This window comes from Microcebus murinus, chromosome 10 (genome assembly GCF_040939455.1).
Source record: "Microcebus murinus isolate Inina chromosome 10, M.murinus_Inina_mat1.0, whole genome shotgun sequence".
In the NCBI taxonomy this organism is placed as follows: domain Eukaryota; kingdom Metazoa; phylum Chordata; class Mammalia; order Primates; family Cheirogaleidae; genus Microcebus; species Microcebus murinus.
In genome coordinates, this window is record NC_134113.1 from 6,208,522 (window position 1) to 6,230,791 (window position 22,270).

The window sequence follows — 22,270 nt, forward strand, 5'->3', positions numbered from 1 at the left end:
CAATGCATTCCCATATATGCTAATTTAATTAAAAGAATCCCCCCTTTTATTTCTACTTTGATTAATTAAAAAATCTTTCCTAATTTTTTGTTTTGATACAAAATACATACTCCATATTTTAACTTCAAACCAGTCTACCTTTTGCCTATGCTCTGTCTCCCCGTAGAACATTAGAGTCCAAGCAGAACTTAAAGATCACCTGCTTTATGAACAAGGGAAAGCCCAAAGACCCAAGGTCATTGTGCTCCATCTCATTAAATTTATACCAGCGCTAGATGAGAGTCAGGTAGTTGCCTGCCTTACCTGAGCTAATCCTCAGAAGTCTACAGGGTGTGCATCATCATCCTGTTTTGTAAGTGGAATTGTGCTGTTTTCAGTAGGAAGACTACAGTGATAGAATTTGCTTGGGTTGTGTGGCCAGAAGACTCGGTGGTGGGGTCATCCACTGTAGCCAGTGCTCGGGATGGTGCCATGGCACCATCAGGTGCATGGGACTCTCCAACTCAGCTGTGGTGGTGCGGGTCTGGAGTGCGCTCTCCAGGTCTCTTGTTTGAAGTGGCTGCTTGTTGGGCCACCTGTAGCTCATGAACGTGTTCTCAGATTGGCCTTGTCTCTATAGAAACACTTTACTCTCCTCAAAGCCAGTATAGTACTTGAGGGCTTTTAGTAACAAACCAAATTGAAATCTCAGTGATTATGGGACTTGATGAAAAATTTGCATTGTAAAAGATTGAAAAATCAGCCCTCCCAAAGTCAATTTTAAGAGGTCCCGTTAGTACAATTACTTCATTGAGACTATTCACCAACTGGCAGCAAGGCTTATTCACGAGCAAGTTTTTCTGGTGCTCTGACTCCAGACAAGATCATGAGTCTGTAGCATATTCACAGCAGGAAGAGTGGCAATTCATGCCGGAGAATTTCTCTTTTTTTCACGGGCAGAGAAGAGAAGAGATGTGGTGAGTTGGGGCAGGGGAACGGGGAGGAGGCAGGTCTTCGGCTAATGAAGAATATGGTGTGGACACCCCTGGACCCTGAGATTTCTTGAGAAATCCTATCTCCAGCTCCATTTTTTTCTTTAGTTATCACCACTGAGCAGCTGCAGGTACCGTGATGGGCACCAGGGAAGCCAGGTGACTCGAGTATGGTTCCCCAGGGGCAGACAGTCTGGCTGGGGAAATAGGAATGTGGTTAAATAATGGCACGTGGAGGAACTGTAACAGGACAATGGTGGGTGGAGCGTCACTGGGATGGTGGGGGCTCCTTGGAGGAGGGTAGGTAGGAGTTGACCAGGAAGGGTAGTTGGGCAGCAGTGCACTGTGGGTGTGGCTGTTCCGGGCTGGGCTGGGGCCCGAGGCCTCTGGACAGGCCAGGGTGAGGAGGCCCCTGAAGGTCTTCTGTGTGCAGCTGCCACATTGGAAGGTGTGAAAGTGTAGTCAGAGGACGAGCAGTGGAGACGGTCCAAGGGAGGGGCGTTCACACAGCCAAGAAAGGGAGAGGATGGTAATGCACACACGAACACACTAAAGGTTTACGTTACTGGTAGAAATTGTGCTGTAGTTCTTTACCGGATTCACTGGTCTTTGAGCACTCAGTTTAGCACACTCTAGGATCTCAGTTTTTTAATTTAGTTTGGTTTTTATTAAAAGCCTCAATGGTCTCTGCACATTTCCATACTTTCATCCTAATTCTAAAGCATGTAAGGACTCATTCATATCAACTTGCTGGTAAAATGGGAGAAAATTTCAAAGCTTTTTACTTTATTCTCTTTGTCTCACGTTTCTCCAATGGGGAAAGAGCCTGGAAGACAAGTGTGTTAAGGAACTGGCTGTTCTCAGTATTTGAGAACAGTGTGAGTCATTGTAGCTTTTTGCTGGTATTTTAGTATCCGGTTTATTTTTAAACAGTTCTGTGCAACTGGACTTTCTTCCGTGGTTTCTGTTACTATGGCTCCATAATATTTTCTCAAATCTGCTTATTCATACTTTCACACACTTCAGCATCAAATTTACAATTCCGTAGAATCAGAATATCTTGTTCTTAATGCCCAAGGAAGTTTCTCCAGCTGCAATAGCATTTTTTTCCAAATGGGAAAAGTCAGTTCTTTCTTCCTCTTACAGATGCTGGGAAGAGGGAGGGTCTGGTTCTGTGAAGGATAGTACAGGGGGTTGTCGGGGCCATGAGGGCCCTGTCAGGTTCGAGTGGGTGAACCCATGTCATCTGTGTGAGCCACTTCCCCTTTGGGTCCCACGGCTGAGAGTATGGGACAGACAGACTGCTGCGTGTGCCGGGGAAGAGTTGGCCTTGTGCATTTTGGTCTGGACATCTAACAGACCCTTGGTTCTTGGATCTCCTCAAGATGAGTATGGGTTCTCTCGTTCTTATTTATTTATTTATTTTTGGGCTTGAATTGAGGCTTCCACTTTGGGCAGGTCTCTTGTTTTGTGAATCTGCAGTCCAAAGAAAAACAGCACTGGTCCTGGCAGTCACTGGCACAGTTTGGCTTGTCCTTCCCTCTCTTCCAGGCATTCAGGATTATTCAAGGAGATACGTTTCTGCATGTCATTGCTTTGAGAAATGTGTCTGTCTGTCTGTCTGTCTCTCTCTCTCTCTCTCCCCCCCTCCCTCCTTCCCTCCTTTCTCTCTCCCTTCCCTTCCCTTCCCTTCCCTTCCCTCCCCTCCCCTCCCCTCCCCTCCCCTTCCCTTCCCTCCCCTCCCCTCCCCTCCCCTCCCCTCCCCTCCCCTCCCCTCCCCTCCCCTCCCCTCCCCCTCTGTTGCCTGGGCTAGAGTGCTGTGGCATCAGCCTGGCTCGCAGCAACTTCAAACTCTTGGGCTCAGGTGATACTCCTGCCTCAGCCTCCCGAGTAGCTGGGACTACAGGCATGCGCCACCATGCCCGGCTAATTTTTTCTATGTATTTTTAGTCGTCCAGCTAATTTCTTTCTATTTTTTTTTTTTTATTAGAGACGGGGGTCTTGCTCTTGCTCAGGCTGGTCTCGAGCTCCTGAGCTCAAACGATCCTCCCACCTCGGCTTCCCAGAGTGCTAGGATTAATAGCGTGAGCCACCGTGCCCAGCCTGCCTTTTTGTTTTTTATATAGAATTGGCTTTTTAAGAATCACCAAAATAATTAAGTTTTGCTCTTAGCTCAAGAAACATTTGATAATCTGAATTTAATAATCTGAATAACTAGTCTTTTTTCCCCCCTGTAATCCAAGAAATGTCAGTATATGGCTTCATGAATGAAACTGATAACATCACTGTAAAAATCTTACTTGATATCCTGTTATAAAGTCAGCACTTTACTCTTTTTGCCACCATTTCACTTGTACAGATCCCAGCATGTGTCTGTCAGTTTCCACAAAAGTTTAGTGAGGGCCTATTGTTATATGTGAGATACTTTTCTGGAATTTACCTTCTAGAGAGGAAAGCAGATTGTGCACAGGTAAAAATTCAGGCAGTGGTGGGTGCTTTGAAGAAATAATAAAAAGTAAGGGTAGAAAGTAGCAGGCTAGGCTGGGCATGGTGGCTCACACTTGTAAACCTACCACTCTGGGAGGCCAGGGTGGGAGGATCGCTTGAGCTCAGGAGTTCGAGACCAGCCTGAGGAAGAGTGAGACCCTGTCTCTACTAAAATTAGACAAAGTTTGCTGGGTGTGGTGGTACACACCTATAGTCCCAGCTACTAGGGATACTGAGACAGGAGGATTGCTTGAGCCCAGGAGTTTGAGGTTGCTGTGAGCTGGGCTGATGCCCTGGCACTCTAGCCTGAGCAACAGAGTAAGACTCTGTTTCCAAAAGAAACAAAGTAGCAGGTTAGAGTTGGTGGTGGTGGGAGGTGGGGTAGACTCTCTGAGGAATGGTCCAGTTGGTGTGAGGGAGCTGCTCTTATCTCAGGGAACAGCATGTGCAAAGGCTCTGAGGCAGGGATGAGCTTAGCATGTTGAGAAGCAGCGGGAAGACTCCCGTGCTGGAGCAGAGCAGTGCCAGCAGGTGAGGGAGTGTGGAAGGCAGGCAGGGGCCAGGTCACGATGGGACTTGCAGCACAGGAAGAAACCTTTGTAAACACGTGATGTTTAACATCAGGTGATGGGTTTGGAGAAGGGAACTGATGCGATTTGAGTATTTACAAAGATTGCCCTGAGGAGACTAGAAATGGGAAGTGAGGCTGGATTTTCAAGGAACACTGAGGTTCCTTGGGAAAACGTTGAACTTTCGTTTTTATTTTAGCTTTGAAATTTAAGGTTATTACTACCACCTGCATGCCTTATGATTGAGGATCCTGTGAAGTTTCCTGGGCCCTTTTGGAAGAGATGTATTGTGTAAGTGAACATACCCTGGTTATTAATGATGATAATAACAACATGATCTCTGCATGGCCCTGTTAATTTTAAAAATGTAACTATTAATAGTGTGTAAAATAGTTCTTAGCCTAGCCAGCATCTGGAAGATTACAAATCGTGAGAAAGTCATCAAGTTTAAACCACATGGGGATTTTTGTGTAGAAACGTACCAGTTCCTCCTCCTTCCTCACTGTTCCTGTTTCAGGGCAGGCACCAGCCGTGCGGTCAAGCTCTGAATCCCGGGTGGTCACATTGACACTGACTTTCGCCCCCACCTCTTCATCCCCCCTTCATTTAAGATTTCTTCTGTCTGGGACCCCTCACCCCCACCCCCCTAACCCTGCCTGATTCCCATCGACTGCTCAGGGTTCAATGTGGTGTCACTGGCTGGGAAACCACCTCCTCAGCTCCCTGGGTGGAGAGCAGCTACTTGCATCCTCCCAATAATCCCAAGGGGTGATAGGCAGTATTGGTTCTGTTTTCTAGGTGAGGAAACTGAGGCTCAGAGAGGTTAAGTAACTTGCCCAGGTTATCCACCTAGTTTGCAGCAGGGCTGGGCTTCGTTCGTTGTTCATTTGTTCTCTGACATGTCATTGCCTCATGTATGATTGTGCTACGAACAAGGCAGGCGTGGGTTGTGTGTCTGTCGTCCTCACCACCCTGAGCTGCCTAAGCAGGCAGAATTCCAGAAAAGACACCTCCTGCACTGCTCAGTGAATGCTGAGTGAGTGAGTGAGTAAACAAATGAGTGCCTGTCAACATTCTACTTTGTTGGAGGCCTGGCTGGCATGCTGCCTCCATTAGCACCCAGCCTTTGTTCTTCAGAGTCACCTTTGCCTGGCCTTGCCATCTTTCACTGCCCGCGTCTCACTAGCAGGCAGCACAGCCTGGTGGCTTGAGGAGGTTCTAGAGCACTAGGCCCGGGTTTGAATCTCAGCTTCTCCACCTACTAGCTGTGTGACCTTGTGTAAGTTTCTTAAACACCTTATGCCTCCATTTCTTTATCTGTAAAATGAGGGTGATAATAGCAGCTGTCTCACAGGGATGTTCAGAGGATGTGTGATAGCTGGCTGCCAGCACGTGTTCCATAAATACTGTCCGTCGGGTTATTTCTGGCATCTGGTGAGGACAGAAGTGGCGTCCCACACAGCTCTGTGGGCCTTTTTGCATCCGTACTCCTGTGAGCCTGGTGTTTGGCAGCTGGTCAGTACTTAGTAAATGTTGGATGAGGGAAGGACCAGAGGCAGTTGTGGGCTCCATGTGGCCGTCCTGGGGAAGGTCCCACCCTCACGGAGGCACGACTGATGGCTCCTGAGCGTGGAGGGCGATGGCCCTGGTGAGGCCGTTAGAGCAGGACCACTTGGAACTGTGGTCAGCTTTTGATGCTTTTTTTGTTGGCCTTTTCTCTCAGCTGTCCTGGGTTTGACAAGTTTCCTCATTTTGTCCTACTTAGCTTGTCTCTTCTGCCAACTGGTTCTGTGTCAGAGTTGACATTTTTTGTCCGAGAAATTATTATATTAGTTCATGTGATCTTTTAGATCTTTACTGCATCTGCTACAACTTCAGTAATAACTAAAATTATTAATTTCATATGCTTAATGTCATTCTTTTAATCAAGGAAGCACATATAAATACATTTAACTTACAAAGAATATAATGTACCAGAAACTTGAATATTAGCTCAATTAAATTTTTTTTTTTTTTTTTTTGAAACAGAGTCTCACTTTGTTGCCCAGGCTAGAGTGAGTGCCGTGGCGTCAGCCTGGCTCACAGCAACCTCAATCTCCGGGGCTCAGCGATCCTACTGCCTTAGCCTCCTGAGTAGCTGGGACTACAGGCATGCGCCACCATGCCCGGCTAATTTTTTTTGTATATATATTTTTAGTTGGTCAATTAATTTATTTCTACTTTTGGTAGAGACGGGATCTCACTCAGGCTGGTTTCGAACTCCTAACCTTGAGCAATCCGCCCGCCTCGGCCTCCCAAAGTGCTAGGATTACAGGCGTGAGCCACCACGCCCGGCCCTCAATTAAATTTTTTAAGCTAATCCAACATCTATCTCTAAGATTAGGTATATCATCAAGAAATAAAATATAATTAACTTAGGGATAAATTTGTTTTTGAATTTGAACTGTCAGAAACTTTCATTTTGGCTGGGCGTCGTGGCTCATGCCTGTAATCCTAGCACTCTGGGAGGCTGAGGCAGAAGGATAGCTTGAGCCCAGGAGTTTGAGGTTGCTGTGAGCACTCACTCTAGCCTGGGCAACAAAGTGAGACTCTGTCTCAAAAAAAGAAAAGAAACTTTCATTTTGTTAATTCTTTAATTTTCCCATTGACCCAAACTACATTAAGAAATTGGATAACCAAAACCATGGAGGTGTTTTTGGTTTTTATCAGCGTGCTTTTTGTTCTTTCAAAAGTAAGCTACTTTCATACTTCCAAATGTATTTTAGAAACATTTCAATGAATTTAAAAGTAAGACAGACTAACATTTTCAAATTCAGTTATTCAGGCCGGGCATAGTGGCTCACGCCTGTAATCCTAGCACTCTCGGAGGCCGAGACGGGAGGATCGTTTGAGCTTAGTAGTTTGAGGTTGCTGTGAGCTAGGCTGACACCACGGCACTCTAGCCCAGACAACAGAGTAGACTCTGTCTAAAAAAATTTTTTTTTCATTTATTCAATAATGCTCAGTCTCATTCAGTGTGGTGTGAACGTGGGCCGTTACTTCTCGGGTTAGGGTTGACTGGGTATCTCGCTCTTGCTGGGCTCTGCGTGAGACACAAGGACATGAGAGTCCAGAGAGGGATGGGGCGCTGAGGCAGAGGTGCTGAGGGTGCTCTGTGAGAAGCCCGGGGCAGCTGTGTGTCTGGCCATGAAACTGGGGCAGAGCACATGGGGACCAGGAAGGTGTGTCCATTAGGACTAGGTTTGGCTGCAAGTCACAGAGAACCTCAAAATAACAGTGGTTTAAAGAGAGAAGTTTATTTCTCTCACCCCCCAAAGCCTGGAGGTGGCATGCCAAGGCTGGTGGGCATGCCACAGTGCCAGAGACCCAGACTTCCTTTGTCTCCTGTCATGCATGGCTCCAGTCCGAGCTCATCTCCTGGTTCGAGATGGGAAAAGCATGGCATGCATATTCAATACGGCTTACTTTGTGCAAGGATTGGGATATAAAATAAACTCCATGTGATTCCTGCCCTCAAGGATCGTTTATTCTCAAGGGGCAGACAGCTGTGTGGATAACAGGTCTCCATGTACGGTTGAATGAAATGGGTCTCATAAGACGGGAACGTGGTGCTAGGGGTAGGTCAGGAGGAGAGCTGAATTTTGACAGGGCACAAAGGAAGACTTTGTGGAGGAGGTGGCATCTGACCTTGATGAAGAATTTGTATCTTGACAGTCATCTGGAAGTTTCTTATGGGGGAAAGGAACAATGTGAAGGAGGATGCTGGGTGTTTTTCTTTATTGTCTGAGCTGAAATAGATCATCATTCTAAAGAGGACCTCATATGATGTCCCCGGCTGTGTGGTCAGTATGACATCCATTCTAAAAGGTGGACAAACCTTGAGGGAAAACCAAGTGGGATCATTTGGGGTTCAGAGACACTTTCTTCTGCCTGTACTTTGGAGGCAGGATTTAGCCCTTTGCAGGCATGTTGCTCCCACTAAATACTTCCCAGCCCACTGAGCCCTGGTATTGTCACTGTGCTTGACTGCCAGAAGTCACTGACAAGGACTCTTCAGTGAGAAGATCTGGGTTCAGGGCACCTGTCATAATATAGGAGGCTGTGATTTGGTTTTTACTGGTTTTGAAAGATGCGCACGTTAATTGCTATCAGCCTCCCCTTTACACTTTAGACTTTGTGTGCACAGGACTTGTAGCATGGCTGAGACCTTGTGTTACCAACATTGCAAGTAATTGCTATGATGTGGATGTGCTTGGGAAGCATGGATTTTATGTTGACTATGGCTTATTTCACGGTAAGACCCCCGAGGATGAGCTCAAGCTTGGATGCTGGGGTCCTGGTGAGAGTGCCCACACAGGGCGGGCTGTAAGGCCCAGGTCGGATGAAGTAGGAAGGCACTCTACAGCTGTGAAGGTCACTGCACATGAGCACTCTTGTAATTACTTGGCTCTAACCCACACATGTTCTCTCATAATCTCTTGTTAGTAGGAGGCTCTTTCAGAACATTTTAAACTCAGAGAAATCTTAGAGTTTGTTAAACCCCATTCTCTTCAAAGGAATGGGGTTTAAAAGGGAATGAAAGTAGTGGGATGCTGAAAACATAAGGGACTTGCCTAAGTCCCTATAGCTGTTTAATGGCAAATTTGGGATGAGGCTTCTAAATTTTGGCCCTGAGAGCCCTTTGTAAGAGTAAGAAATGACTTCTGAATGACTACGTATTAAATTGTGTTCAGTGTTGCTGTATTGGTTTTACCTGCTTGGTTTTTTTTTTTTTGGGGGGGGGTGGGTATATGTATGTCTGTGTATTTTTCTTTAAAAACTGGCTTTCTAGGCAGGGTATACCCAGTGAGTCCCTTCACCAGACTGATTAAGCACAAGGGCCACTGCCACCAATCTTGCCTCATGGGTATTCATTGTGTTCAGACTTAACACCATCCTGCTGAGGTTAAAGTGCATTGGTCTACCAGGATGTCCATAGGTGAAACACTCTAACAACTTTTATTTTAAACAAATTTAATATTTTAAATTTTACAGACGATATTTGTTTACTTGGAGTTCTTAGAAACAAAACAAAACCAACCTTATTTCTGCACTTCCCAAGTGTGAAATGAGAAGCTATGGTGAGGCTCACCTGCCTAAGCAGCTGGAGTCTTGTTTTCATCTGAACTCCTGCTTTTCTTTTCCCTTTTCTGTCCATTTCTAATTTGTAATATTGCAAATGACATTTCACTGCCTAAAATATTCTCAGATTCATCGTGTGAAGCAGGCAGTGAATACTTTAAGGACTCCCAAAGCAGTAACATTTTTTTGCCAGGCTGTGTCTGTGGGTCATTTTCCTCCGACGCCTCTCAGGGTGTGTTCATATCCTTTCTTATGGGTGTGTATTCCGACTCTGAAGTGTAGGTTGAGGGCGTCAGATTGAAATCTTGCTCTTTAAACTGTTATCAAGAGGTTTGCCAGCTCTCTTTAGAGTGTGCGAGCCAGAGAGCCCTGGGGAAGCAGGGGACAGAAGGGAAGCTGCCATGCCATGATTTCCCCAGCCTGGCTCTCATGGGGGAAGACCTGGAATCCCCGGCATCTGGCCGTGAGGACCTGGCACAGTGGGCTTTGGGACCACAACGTGATGTTTTACAGCCATTGAAAATACCTAGACAACAGGGAGGAATGCTTCTTATGCAGGCGAGGAAAGCAGACCACAGGATAGCTTACTGGCTGTGAGGACAGTGAAGCCAGCCCACGGGTGGATGGGAGAAGAAAGTGATGAGAGCAGAGGCTGGTGGGACAGAGCCGGCCATGAGGAGCCTCACTGACCTTGACAGCTGCACGCTAGCCGAAGAGTAGACATTTGGACTTAAAAGTGTTCTGGGCTTAGCAGTATGGGGTGGGTTGACAGAGCAGTGTGCCGTGCAACTCCTGAACGGGAATCGGGAGCTTTGGAAGTGCTGATGTGCCTAGCCAGGTTTGATAGTGTGTAAGAGGCTCACTCGGTTAGTCTGTTTAGAAAAATTTGCTTTCCTTAACCTTCTCCAAGAATTTTTTGTTGTTGTTGAGAGACAAGGCTCACTATGCTGCCCAGGCTGGCTTTGAACTCCTGGGCTCAAGCAATCCTCCTGCCTCAGCCTCCCAAGTAGCTGGGACTACAGCCGCGTGTCATAGTGCCTGGCTCCAAGGTGATTTTCTTTTTTTGTGGGAAGAGGGCTGCTCTGCCTTGTTGACTGAAACTCAGTAAGATGTATTTCCCCCACTCTTTTTCTTTTTTCTTAATGATATTTTAGAGTCTGAGCCATGCTTATTTTCAGTGAAATTGTTCTGTGTCCTCGTGCAGTTCCTAGAATTCCCCTTCCTCTCACCACCTTTTCTTCAGTTTGCAGCGGATAGTTCTGTGCCCTGAGGGGACTTGAAATCTTGTTAGCCAACTCGTGTTTTTAGGTGATGGTTTCCACAGCAACCACAAGGTCTGTCTGCCCGGGATGCTGGCTATTTCTTTATCTCTGGAAGCACCTTTGAGCGTGTCCGGCCCATGCTGCCCCGACCTGTGGGTGCTTCCAGGGAGGTCGGTCTGCTGAGCTGCAGGCCTCCACGTGCTTCCCGTTGAGGGACAGCCTTTAAAACACAGAATCTTGCAATGTACAAGCTGTTTTCCGTCATTGAATTAAACACACTACATGATGTTCCAGAGAGATATATATTTGCTGATCCCTATCTCTTCCTTTGAGGAATGTTACTTTTCCAGATGAAATCATTGGAAACAAAATAGGTTGTGCCAGATAGTTGCGCTTTTTAAAAAGTCTTCCTGCTTTGCTAATGGTGCGAGGCAGTGTATTAACACAGGCCTTACTCCGTAGGCACCCACAGCTTGTGGGGAGCGGCTTGAGGGCTGGAGAGAAGCATCCATTCTTCCAGGGGACTGACTGGAGACACAGGAACAGCCCAAGCCGAGCCAAGGCTAGCAGCAGAGAGGACCCAGGAGGCTGTGGGCCCCAGCCGGGTTATCAGGTGGCAGGAGGGCCTCCTGAGAGACTGGTGGTGGACAGCCAGGGGTTGAGCCATGTGGCCCACACCATGGTTGCTAAACCCATTTGTGGTCTACTTTAATGTGTGCAGTAGTGTTTATAAAATAATGCTAACCATTAGAGCATCTTCATGTAAACGCTCCAGTTATGTTCCATCTGTGGATCTTTGGTCTACATCAATCAGAGTTACTCAATTTCTTTCTATTTAGAGACGGGGGGGTCTCACTCTTGCTCAGATTGGTTTCGAACTCCTGACCTCGAGCAATCCGCCCGCCTCTGCCTCCCAGAGAGCTAGGATTACAGGTGTGATCCACCGCGCCCGGCCGGTTTTTGGTTCTTGATCAACATTGCGGTAGTTTTCAGTGTTGTTTATTTCTATTTTTGTTTGTTGCTATTAAAAATAATGCCACACTGAACACCTACACTTGGTCCTCTTGGGTGGGTTTATCTGTAGGATAAGTTTCTAGAAGAAATAATTGGACGGGTGTTTTCTCTTGTTATCCATATCATGCATTGAGCAGGCACGCCATGACACATACAGCAGCAGTTCTATGGACAGTGGTGACATGAATATGCTTTAATTTTTTTTTTTTTTTAGTGAGCATTAGTTTATTATAAAAGAGAGACATGGACATTATTTACATGATGAAAGATTTCAGAACTTCAGTGGAATGAGCTTCATGTCAATGCCATTTCTTTTTTTTTTTTTTTTTTTGAGACAGAGTCTCGCTTTGTTGCCCAGGCTAGAGTGAGTGCCGTGGCGTCAGCCTAGCTCACAGCAACCTCAAACTCCTGGGCTCCAGTGATCCTTCTGCCTCAGCCTCCCGGGTAGCTGGGACTACAGGCATGCGCCACCATGCCCGGCTAATTTTTTTTTTTTTATATATATATCAGTTGGCCAATTAATTTCTTTCTATTTATAGTAGAGACGGGGTCTCGCTCTTGCTCAGGCTGGTTTTGAACTCCTGACCTTGAGCAATCCGCCCGCCTCGGCCTCCCAAGAGCTAGGATTACAGGCGTGAGCCACAGCGCCCGGCCTTCAATGCCATTTCAATAGTGATTTATTTCAGTCCACATACTTTCCAAGAATGTCACCATCTCTAAATAAGAAATAATCCTTGTCATCTAGAACTACTTTGGTGGCTCCATATTCTGGGAGAAGGACTTTGTCTCCAACTTTCACACTAACTGGTTGAATCTCTCCACCCTTTCCTTTAGAGCCTGATCCAACAGCCACTACTGTTGCTTGCAATAGTTTTCCTTGAGATTTTTCTGGAAGCATAATGCCTCCTTTGGTTACAGTTTCAGCTGCACTCCTTTCAACCAATACCCAGTCAAAAACCGGAAGAAACTTTCTAAATGCTTGTCCTCCCATGACTCCCGCCGCCGCAGCAAGTACTCTGCTCTGGTGTATCGCTGCAAGGAGACCCCTGCTTTAACTTTTAAAACCAGTAGCACAGATAGAAAATTGAGTCACTGTGAAGCTTATTGATGGCTCCAGATCATTCCTCTCTGAAGTCCCTCGCCCTCCTCCCAGCCCTGCACACACCTGGGCTCCTGCCCTGCTGGGTGTTGGGACCTAGCACTCCCTCCCCCTGACTGTCCCTGAAGTGCTTTCACTTGTCCTTCTCATGCCTGCTCCCCATCTTCTTGAGGTCCTTAGAGAAGCCACATTCTTTTCTCAACAAGCCCCTCTGCTGGGTCATTTAGAGTGCCCCATTTCCCAGCGCTTTCACACTCTGCAGCTGTTTGTGTTTTGCTGCATGTCAGATTGCCCTCACAGGACATCAAGCCCAGGAGGGTTGAGACCATGTCTGTCTTGTTCACTGCTCCATCCCCAGGCTTGGGAGATGGCTGGCATGTGGTGGGTACTCAGAAGTATCAGTTCATGTGTATGAAAGAAGTAGGTACTTAGGAGAGTGCCTGGCACATGGTACGTGTTCGTAGAATGAGCGCGGGTAAATATGTCCCTTACTTAATGATCCTCCTCTCACCCTGGGCCAAGAACAATTAGATTGTAGTCATTTTCCAGTTACTGAAGAATCTCCCTCCCTGGATAATGAAGAGGAAGCAGGCCTTAAGAGCAGTCTCTGCTCACTGTGAGTCAGGTGAATGGCCAGAACCAGCCAGCCGTGTGGCTAGGGGTGGGTGGTCGGAGGTGCGAGGACGCCTTCTTCTGTGCTGCCTTCTGCAGTTAGAGGAGCGAAGAGGAGGGCTTTCTCCCAAGGCTGACTTTCAGGAGAGAGGAACAAAATGGTCCTTTTACTTGGAATGTCCTTGCTTTATAGCCATAGCCTTTTGGCTTGAAAAAATGACCTGTTCTATTATTTCTTTTTGGAACAAATTAAGGGCATTAAGGGGGAGCTTAGATGTACTTATGTAATGCATATCTTTTGTTTACCTGATACCTGTTATCAGGCCCAAAGGGGAGGAAGGAGGTTATGCCAGCTCCCAGCTTGGGCCAAGGGCACCTTGGCAACCTCTGTTAACCTCTGAGACTGTGCATGCCAGTTAAGGAACGGCTGTGACTCCTGGTGCCTGTGTACATCAGAGGCACAAGTCACTGGAATGCAAGATCTGGAGCTGTTTACAGTCCCTCAGTCATTCCTAGATTCCCTGATTCCTGAGGAGTGCCTCTGAGAATGAAGTGTGCATTCAGCAAACGTCTGGCAAGGGCTTACTAGGGCCTGGGGGATCACAACTGTGTTTTTCAAGGGGGTAGAGAAGAAAAGGAGTGATGATTTGAACATCTTTACATTAGGACTTTCTGACTCTCAAGTTGCAGGTTGCTGCTTATGCACCTTTGATGGGCCAACAAGGTCCCAGGCAGGAGCCTGCTGTCCCTGCCCCTCATGTCACTAGAATTTTAAGGTCTCCCAGGGAAGCTGGCCCCAGGGACTGCACACTGACCCACCAGTGGCTGGCAGTTCGCTGAGTGGCCACAGCAGTTCTGCACTCCTCCCAGAGGAGTGGGAAGGAGAGGAGGCATACCCAGTCCCTGTTCATTCAGTCAGTCACTCGTGCTCTCAGGCCTTTATTGAGCACCTGCGACATGCAGCACGGTGAGGGCCTGGAGCTAAGTGGGAAGGAGACCCACAGTGGTGCTCACAGGACAGGGCAGGCCTCCACCCCGCCCAGCCCACAGGACCTCCGGCATGGCTCTTCCCACTTTAACGGTCTCTTTCTTTCATCTTTGTCCTCCTGTTTTATGTGATAGGAAATTCCTGTGATCTTATTATCCAGGTTACTAGCTTCATCTTTAAACTTGCTCATTCTATGAAGCAGATCATTATTAAAATGTTTATTTTGGCCGGGCGCGGTGGCTCACGCCTGTAATCCTAGCTCTCTGGGAGGCCGAGGCGGGCGGATCGCTCGAGGTCGGGAGTTCGAAACCAGCCTGAGCAAGAGCGAGACCCCGTCTCTACTATAAATAGAAAGAAACTAATTGGCCAACTAATATATATATAGAAAAAATTAGCCGGGCATGGTGGCTCATGCCTGTAGTCCCAGCTACTTGGGAGGCTGAGACAGAAGGATCGCTTGAGCACAGGAGTTTGAGGTTGCTGTGAGCTAGGCTGACGCCACGGCACTCACTCTAGCCTAGGCAACAAAGCAAGACTCTGTCTCAAAAAAAAAAAAAAATGTGTATTTTGGTAATAAATTTCCTAAGAGTTAAGTCTTTTTTTCTGGTTTCCTGATTACTCCTCTTTCTTAGCAGCCTGTTTATGTGTTACGGGTGCAATAACCCTTGACTCTCTTGGAAAATTCTTATCAGTTTATTAGAATTTCTCTCATTCCCTCAAGTATCTCTTTTCTCTAGAGTTCCTGTCAATCCTGCCTCTGCTCTTTCATGGTTTTGGTTTTCAGTTTGTGCTTATTAATTTAATGATTGAAGATCCTTGGTTATCAGTTCATGTTTATGAAAGAAGAACAGGGTTGATGGCATAGGAAGCCGACTGCTGGCCTCTCGCCTAAAGTGGGGGGTGGCTACGCTCTGCAAGAGGCTGGGCATGGCCCGAAATGGGCTGACCTGAAGGACTTCTGTGCTTGGTGGTTCCAAATGCAGTTTTGAAAATCACTGTGTTGATTGACTGTCATTCCGCCTCTCTCCCAACTGTGCATTTCGCGACTGTCGCGTCCTCCAACCTGCTGCTCTGCCGTGGCCTTGCTTCCCTGTGCCAGTACCAGTTCCACCTTGTTAACGCAGTGCGCCCTCAGGAGGAAGGACAGGGAGGTATCCATGCCTCTTGAATTTGTTTCTTTCCAACGGTGACACTAAAATGGTCATGCTGTAGTGTCATTTTTGGGGAAAGAAACAAATTTGGAGGAGCTATCTGGGAAATATATTTTCTTGTCTTTGTTTTTGCCATTGTGATGGGAAGGAATCCAGAATAGCTCAGCATATTCCACCCCATCCTTAAGGTTCACTTCAAAATCGGTTGTTTGGAATTCAGATGGCATGTTACTGCTTCAGCTTGTGTGACACACAGTGTAGCCCACGAGATAGAATTTGGGCCAAAAGCGTGTGCAGGAGGAGTGTCTGACAGGAACGCTGTACCCTCATGTGCAGCACGTGTTCAGAGTTCACGGCACACATTCAGTTGTCTTTGAGAACTGGAGATCGGTTTCTGTAGGAAGAGAGAATCCGTCAGTACCGGGTGCTAGACAGTCCGAAACGTACTGAAGAAGTGCCAGATCCAGGCCTTGTTACTGGAAAGAGCAATGGTGACTCATTTGTCTGCCCCTTTCCCAAAGTTCTTTCACATCTGTTGTCACCCCTGAGCCTCTCAATACCCTGAGAGGTGATGAGGGCCTGAGACATCCTGCCTCACAAACAAGGACAGTGGCTCTCAGAGGGGACAGATGACTGAATCACAGAGGTGGAACTGAGACTCATTTTCCACTCAATATCACACTGTCTTCCCAGGAACTTTATCTTCCGAATGAGAAACACCCAATTAATTATTAAATGCATGTTTCCTATTTTGTAGCATCGATAAATAGATTTCAAAAGCATCCAGTGTCATTTGGCATTAGAGAACATTTTGTTCCAGTGTGTGTACATGGGCATGATCCCCATTAGGGCTGGCTCAGGACCCTGGAAGAACGATTGAAGCAAACAGGAAATACGCCCCACCTGGTCTGCTCCTTTTGAAGGAAGATTCACCCTCATAAGCCTTCTTAGTTTCCCCAGCTTACATGTTTCTTCAGCCCAGAGAGTGCTGAAACCAGATTCATTTTTATGGTTAAGAACATTTGTGTGTAAAAAAAAATTCTGAGTAGTATTCTCTGAGAGGCCCAGGTCCTCTGGGAACGTTTTGGAGATCAACATTAATAAGAAAGCCCTGGGGCTCCAGCTGCTTTTCCCAGGGAGTAGCCTCCCAGGGTTCCCAGATTCTTGGAGTGACTGTGGCTGAATGTGCAGTGTCCTGTGGGGTTGGGCAGCACAGAGTCACGTGGCCTGTGCTGAGCCCCAGCCTAGCACCTAGGAGCTGTGGGGCCCGGGAATGGTGATTTGAATCATTTGTACCTTGGTTGCCTTCCTGTGAAATGGGGGGAGTAATACATACATCTTTTGTAGAGTTTTCGAAGTACAAAAATAAATGTCTAAAGCTCACCTTGACCACCTGGTGGTGCTATGAAGTGCTTAGTATATGCTAATTGCTTTGGTGTTGGTTTATTCCACTCCTGGAAAATTCTTACCCTGGACTCCCAGGTGGCAGGACAGAACCACATCTGGATGAAGCAGGCTTGTTTTATTTGACGCAAACATGGGAGACTTCAGGCAAGAGAGCCTTCTTTGGGGGCATAATTCAGTTATCAGTTAGTTATTGAGCACCTAACCTATATGGTGCCACGGGGCAGCACCTTTCCTTGGTGGCCTTGATCTCCCTGTGGGGTTGAGCATGACTCTTCTGGGATGTGGCCTGCCTGCACTGGTCCTGGTCTGCGGCTCATTCCCACCAGGGCAGGGGGCTCAACTGAGGATCCACACACTAGAGTAAGGGCCAGTGTTCATTTGGACATTAGGGGTCTTTTGTTATGGAAGCTCATTTTCTCTTAGCACATAGGCCATGTTCTGTGCCCTCTGCTCTTACCTTAGAGATATTTGTCTGCAGGTCTAGGCACCATGGTCACATGTATCTGTCCACCTGACACTTGCACGCTTGAAGGAGGGAGTGAAGTGATGCCTGGATCCATGGATAACCTCCTTCCCTCCCTCCCTTTCTCCACAAGGTTTTGTCTCTGAGTTCTCTATGGGGAACATGGGTTACTTTTTTGTTTTTCTAAGTTATTTTTTCTTTTTGCCAGGATCCTGTTGACATATATATATATATATATATATATATTTTTTTTTTTTTTTAAAAAAGAATGCCCAAATTGATTGGTATCTTAAAACCAATCTTTATTTACAGTGGGGTTTTCCCCCCTCCTTGCAACATGTTTATATTTACAGTGTTAAAGGGGCAAAGTATTTCTTCTGTTTGCATTTGACAAAATTTAATAATTGGGCCTTTCCTGATTTTCTAATTATTCTAGTCCAGTTTAGTTGTTTTAGAATTTTATTTAAAAGAAATCAAGGCCTAGCCCCTGGGCTGTTTGTATTCCTAGCACCAGCTCAGTTCTTGAAACTTAAATATTTATTGAATGAATGAATGAGATTCACCAAGAGCAGCTACGTGGCAGGTCTTCTCTTCTTCCCAGTTTCAGGTTCACACGGACCATTGTGGTATCCCTAAGCCCGTGATGCTCCTGGGCTCTTTCTTTGCACTCCCCTCCTGACCTCTGAGCCTGGGTGTGGTTGGTGTATGCGGTAACAGGGGCCCAGTAATAGTGACTGGTCATCGTGCCTTATTGAGTTGGTGGTGGAATCCTGGGTATAGAAGAGCAAATCTAACTCTTCATCATGCAGAACATTTCTTGTGCAAGCCCTGAAGGTTGAAAGCTGATTTTCTCTCTTGTGTGAAATTACTAATCGTGGATTTCCAAGGATGGGTGACATTTACGTGGCTATGCTTGGCCCATCTTGCCCACCCTTATGGATAGGAAGCCCTTCTTCGGTGCACTTGAACAGATCCCAACTGCCTGTGAGCCCCTCTCAGCTTTCTCTATGCCCTGTGAAGGAAATTACTCCTGTTTTCTTGGTATTTTCATAGTATTTTATTTGTAATACCTATAAACTGCTTATATAGAATGTATTAATATAATAGGAAGAACTTGAATTTTAGAACCAGACAGAACCTGGTTTTAACTCTTGGTCTCACCATTTATTAGCTGTGAGACCTTGAACAAGGAATTTGATCTTCAATTTCTCATCTGTGAAAAGGAAATAAAAATACTTACCTCATGGGACTATTTTGAAAAATAAATGAGATTGTGGAATATAGCTCCAATTGTGCTTAGAGGGAAATTTGTGGCTTTAAAAGCAAAGAAAGTCTGAAAATTAATGAATCCAAAGAAAGTAGAAGGAAGAAAATAATAAAGAGAAGAAATCAAGGAAACAGAAACAAATACTCAATAGACAGTGAAAATGAATGAATGAATGCTAAAAGTTGCTTCTTTGAAAAGAATAAAAATTTGTAAACCTCTGAGACTGGTCAGGAAAAGGCACAATAAACCAGTGTTAAGAATGAGCATTCTTATATACCCTTCAGTCTTTAAAACGAATCTAAGAGAATAATATGAACACTTTTATGCCAATACATTATAGGAAAATGAACTGGACTCCCTAGAAAAATGCAACTTTTCAAAATCAACACACAAAGAAATAGAAAATACACAAATAGTCCTTTACCTGTTAAAGAGCTGGAATCTATAATTAAAACTTCTTAAAGGAACACCAGGCCCAGATGACATCACTGACAAATTTTGCCAAATATTTAAGAAGAAATAAAGCCAGTCTTATGCTAACATTCATTTGTGATAAAAGCTTTTAGTAGAATTATAGAAGAAGGAAACTTTCTTATCCAAAAAGTAGTATTTTTGAAAATCCTATAGCTAACCTTAATGGTGAAATGTTGAAAGCTCTGTCTTTGAGATCGGGAAGGGTTTCCACATTTTATTGGAAGCCCTCTCGAGTGCAGTAAGGCAAGAAAAAGAAAAGCCGTACAAATTGGAAAGGAAGAAACAAAACCGTCATTATTTGAATATGATATGAATGTATGCATAAAAAATCCAAAACAATTTGTAGGTAAACTGTTAGAAATAGTAAGTGTGAAGTTGCTGGGTACATGGTGAGTATACAAAAATCAGTTGCTCTATAAGCAATAAACAGCTAAAATGAAAAGATTTTAAAGATATCATTTATAACATCAAGAATGTTAAATACTGCCGGGCACAGTGGCGTGTGCCTATAGTCCCAGCTATGCAATAGGCCGAGGCAGGAGGATCACTTGAGGCCAAGAGTTCAAGGCTTTAGTGAGCTGTGATCACGCCTGTTGTAAAGATGTCAGTTCTCTCAGAGTGATCAAAATCCCAGTAGAGTGGGCTGGTTGGTGGAGTGAACAGACAGATTTTAAGGTGTGTATGGAGATGTAAAAGGCCAAGGATAAGGCAAACCACTCTGGAAGAATGAAGTGGAGGATTCCTCTGCTAGATACCAAGAATTCTTATGAAGTTGCAGTGATTAAGACCTGGTGGTGCTGGCACAGCACAGAGGCTAGAATGGAGAGCCTAGATAAAGATCCATACATCCATGGACAAAGGTGGCTCTGCAGAACAGTGCAGGAAAGGAAGCGTTTCTCAGCAAGTGGTGCTGGACCAACTGGACATCCACATGAAGAGATGAAACCTGACTTGCGTGTCATATCACATCAAACATCATTTCTGGGTGTGAAAAGTAAAAACCAAAAAAAAAAAAAAACCCACAAAAACTCACACATTTAAAGGGTCATAAAGGTTAATGAATATCTTCATGACTTCAGCAAGAGGAAAGACTTCTTAAACAGGACATAAAAACACTATAAGCAGGGCGTGGTGGCTCACGCCTGTCATCTTAGCTCTCTGGAAGGCTGAGGTGGGAGGATCGCTCAAGGTCAGGAGTTCAAAACCAGCCTGAGCAAGAGCAAGACCCGTCTCTACTACAAATAGAAAGAAATTAATTGGCCAACTAAAAATATATAGAAAAAATGAGCCGGGCATGGTGGCGCGCATGCCTGTCCAGTTAGTGGGTCCCAGCTACCTGGGAGGCTGAGGCAGAAGGATCGCTTGAGCCCAGGAGTTTGAGGTTGTTGTGAGCTAGGCTGACACCACGGCACTCTAGCCCGAGCAACAGAGTGAGATTCTGTCTCAAAAAAACAAACAAACAAACAAAACTAACTATAATAGAAAATTTTGATGAATTGCACTATATTAAAATTAAGAATATCTATGCAACCAATGACCCCATGAAGGAATAAAAAGATAGGGCACAGCCAGGGGATGGTGTGCGCCTGCAGTCCAGCTGCTTGGGAGGTTTGCTGGAGCCCAGGAGTTCAAGGCCAGCCTTCTGGGCAACATAGTAAGACTCACTCTCTCTCTCTTTAAAAGCAAAGCAAAGCAAAGCAAAACAAACACACACAGCAGCAGCAGGTATAATTTACACCAGGCATCAATAAGGGAAATGCAGATTAAAACCATGGTGAGTTAACTACTATTCACACCCACCTAAAAGGCCAAGATCAACAGACCATCCACGAGAACTGGACTTTAGCATAGTTCATAATGGCACAGCATACAACAGCACATGTAGTTGTTCACGTATGTTCTAGATTTTAGCTCAGCACTGAGGTGGTTATGGTCAGTGGTTAAGAGTATGGCTGCTGTCAACTTGCCTTTATTCAGCTCTCAACTCCTCCACTTGGGCAAGCTCCTTACCCTTTCTGTGCCTCAGTTTCCCCACTTTAACAAGGTGCATGACGATAACCGCTACCCCATAGGGTGGTCATTGGATTAAAGGAAGTTCACACATGTGGCATGGAGCGCAGTGTTTGGTGAGTAAGGTCCGACTGGCCTCCTCATCGCTGAGGAAGGGAGGGCTGGCGACAAGGTTGCAGGGGTGGGTAGCAGCCTCAGAAAGAGTGCTTATTGCAGTTGTAAAAATAATGAGAACATAAAAGTCAAATCCAACCCCAGTCACCGTCATTTCTCACCACCTTTGGGTGGCTTGCTGGGTGGTGATTTTCGGAGCAATGGCCGCCACTTTAAGGGTGTCGGATGAATGCTGAATGCCAGGTGCCTTTCATTCATCATTGCTAATCCTCCTGCAGTCTGTGAGGAAGATCTCCTCCTCTAATGATGGCAAGGCTGACTCTTGAGAGAGCTGCTGCTGTGTGCTGCACACTGGTGATATTAGAGGTCACCAGAGTGCCTGAGATCATTGCTGGGAGGTGTGGGGAAAGCTGCAAGGACAGACTATGGGGCGTGCGGGGGGTGGGGAGCCAGGAGAGATGAATATGCCGGGTTGGCGCGGGGCACTCTGGGAGAGACGAGGCAGTAGGACAGGTCTCTGCTGCTGACATCCGGGAGGCGGGGCAGGAAAGAGGGGCTCAGGAGTTGCTAGTTGAGAGTGCAGGCCCCCGAGGTTGGTGAGGCTCTGTGACCACCAGAGATGAGTTTCCAGGTCCACCTCTGCGGTGCAGATCCTTGCCCCCCAGGTCCTCCGTTCCGTCCGCGTTCCTTGTGACTGTCGCGTGGAGCTGAAGGAAGTAGGGAGGACACTTGGAGTCTAGGGCGTGGGCTGAGGCACAGAGGCCCTGCTGCAGGCTTCAACCTGGGGCCTTCCTACCATCTTGTGTAACCTTCACTGAAACCTAGTGAAGCACAGCTCAGGAACCGCGGCTCAGAGAAACGGCGTGGCGTTCCCACAGTCACCCTGCTAGTCGGTGGGAGAGCTGGGATTCGAACCTGAGCTTTCCAGTTTCAAAGCCCAGGATGTCCTTCCATCCCTGGCTTTCCCAGTGGGCGCTTTCATTGCGTTACCTCACTGAATCTGGACAGAAGACCTTCAGTTCTTCCCTCACCGTCTCTGTCTATTTGGGTTTACTGTCCCTCGCTTCTGTGTCCCCTGTAGGGCTTTGGATGTCTTTGCCAGTTTCTGACTGTGGCTCAGTGAGACCCTGGATAAGATCCATTTAGATGGTTCAGAAAGAAAATGTAGTTAATTCTGAATTATTACAACTCAGAAGTGAGGTGGTAGTACGGAACTTGCAAAAGTCATTTATATTGGGTCTTAAATGCCTTGTACAATTTT

The 22,270-nt window shown here is 46.2% G+C and overlaps 1 protein-coding gene and 1 pseudogene across 6 annotated transcripts in view; one reads left to right on the forward strand and one right to left on the reverse strand.

Moving 5' to 3' along the window:
- The window catches only part of PACSIN2 (protein kinase C and casein kinase substrate in neurons 2), a 131,086-nt gene that overhangs the window by 66,977 nt on the left and 41,839 nt on the right, over positions 1–22,270 (forward strand). Inside the window, exon 1 of one of the 6 annotated variants that reach the window (XM_076006937.1) lies at positions 2,228–2,360. The exons of the other annotated variants lie outside the window; for them this stretch is intronic. The gene's annotated coding sequence lies outside the window, so the exon portion shown is untranslated. Of the gene's footprint in view, positions 1–2,227; positions 2,361–22,270 lie in introns of those variants that run through there. 6 annotated transcript variants of the gene reach the window in all.
- LOC105858528 (10 kDa heat shock protein, mitochondrial pseudogene) lies at positions 11,617–12,415 on the reverse strand (annotated as a pseudogene).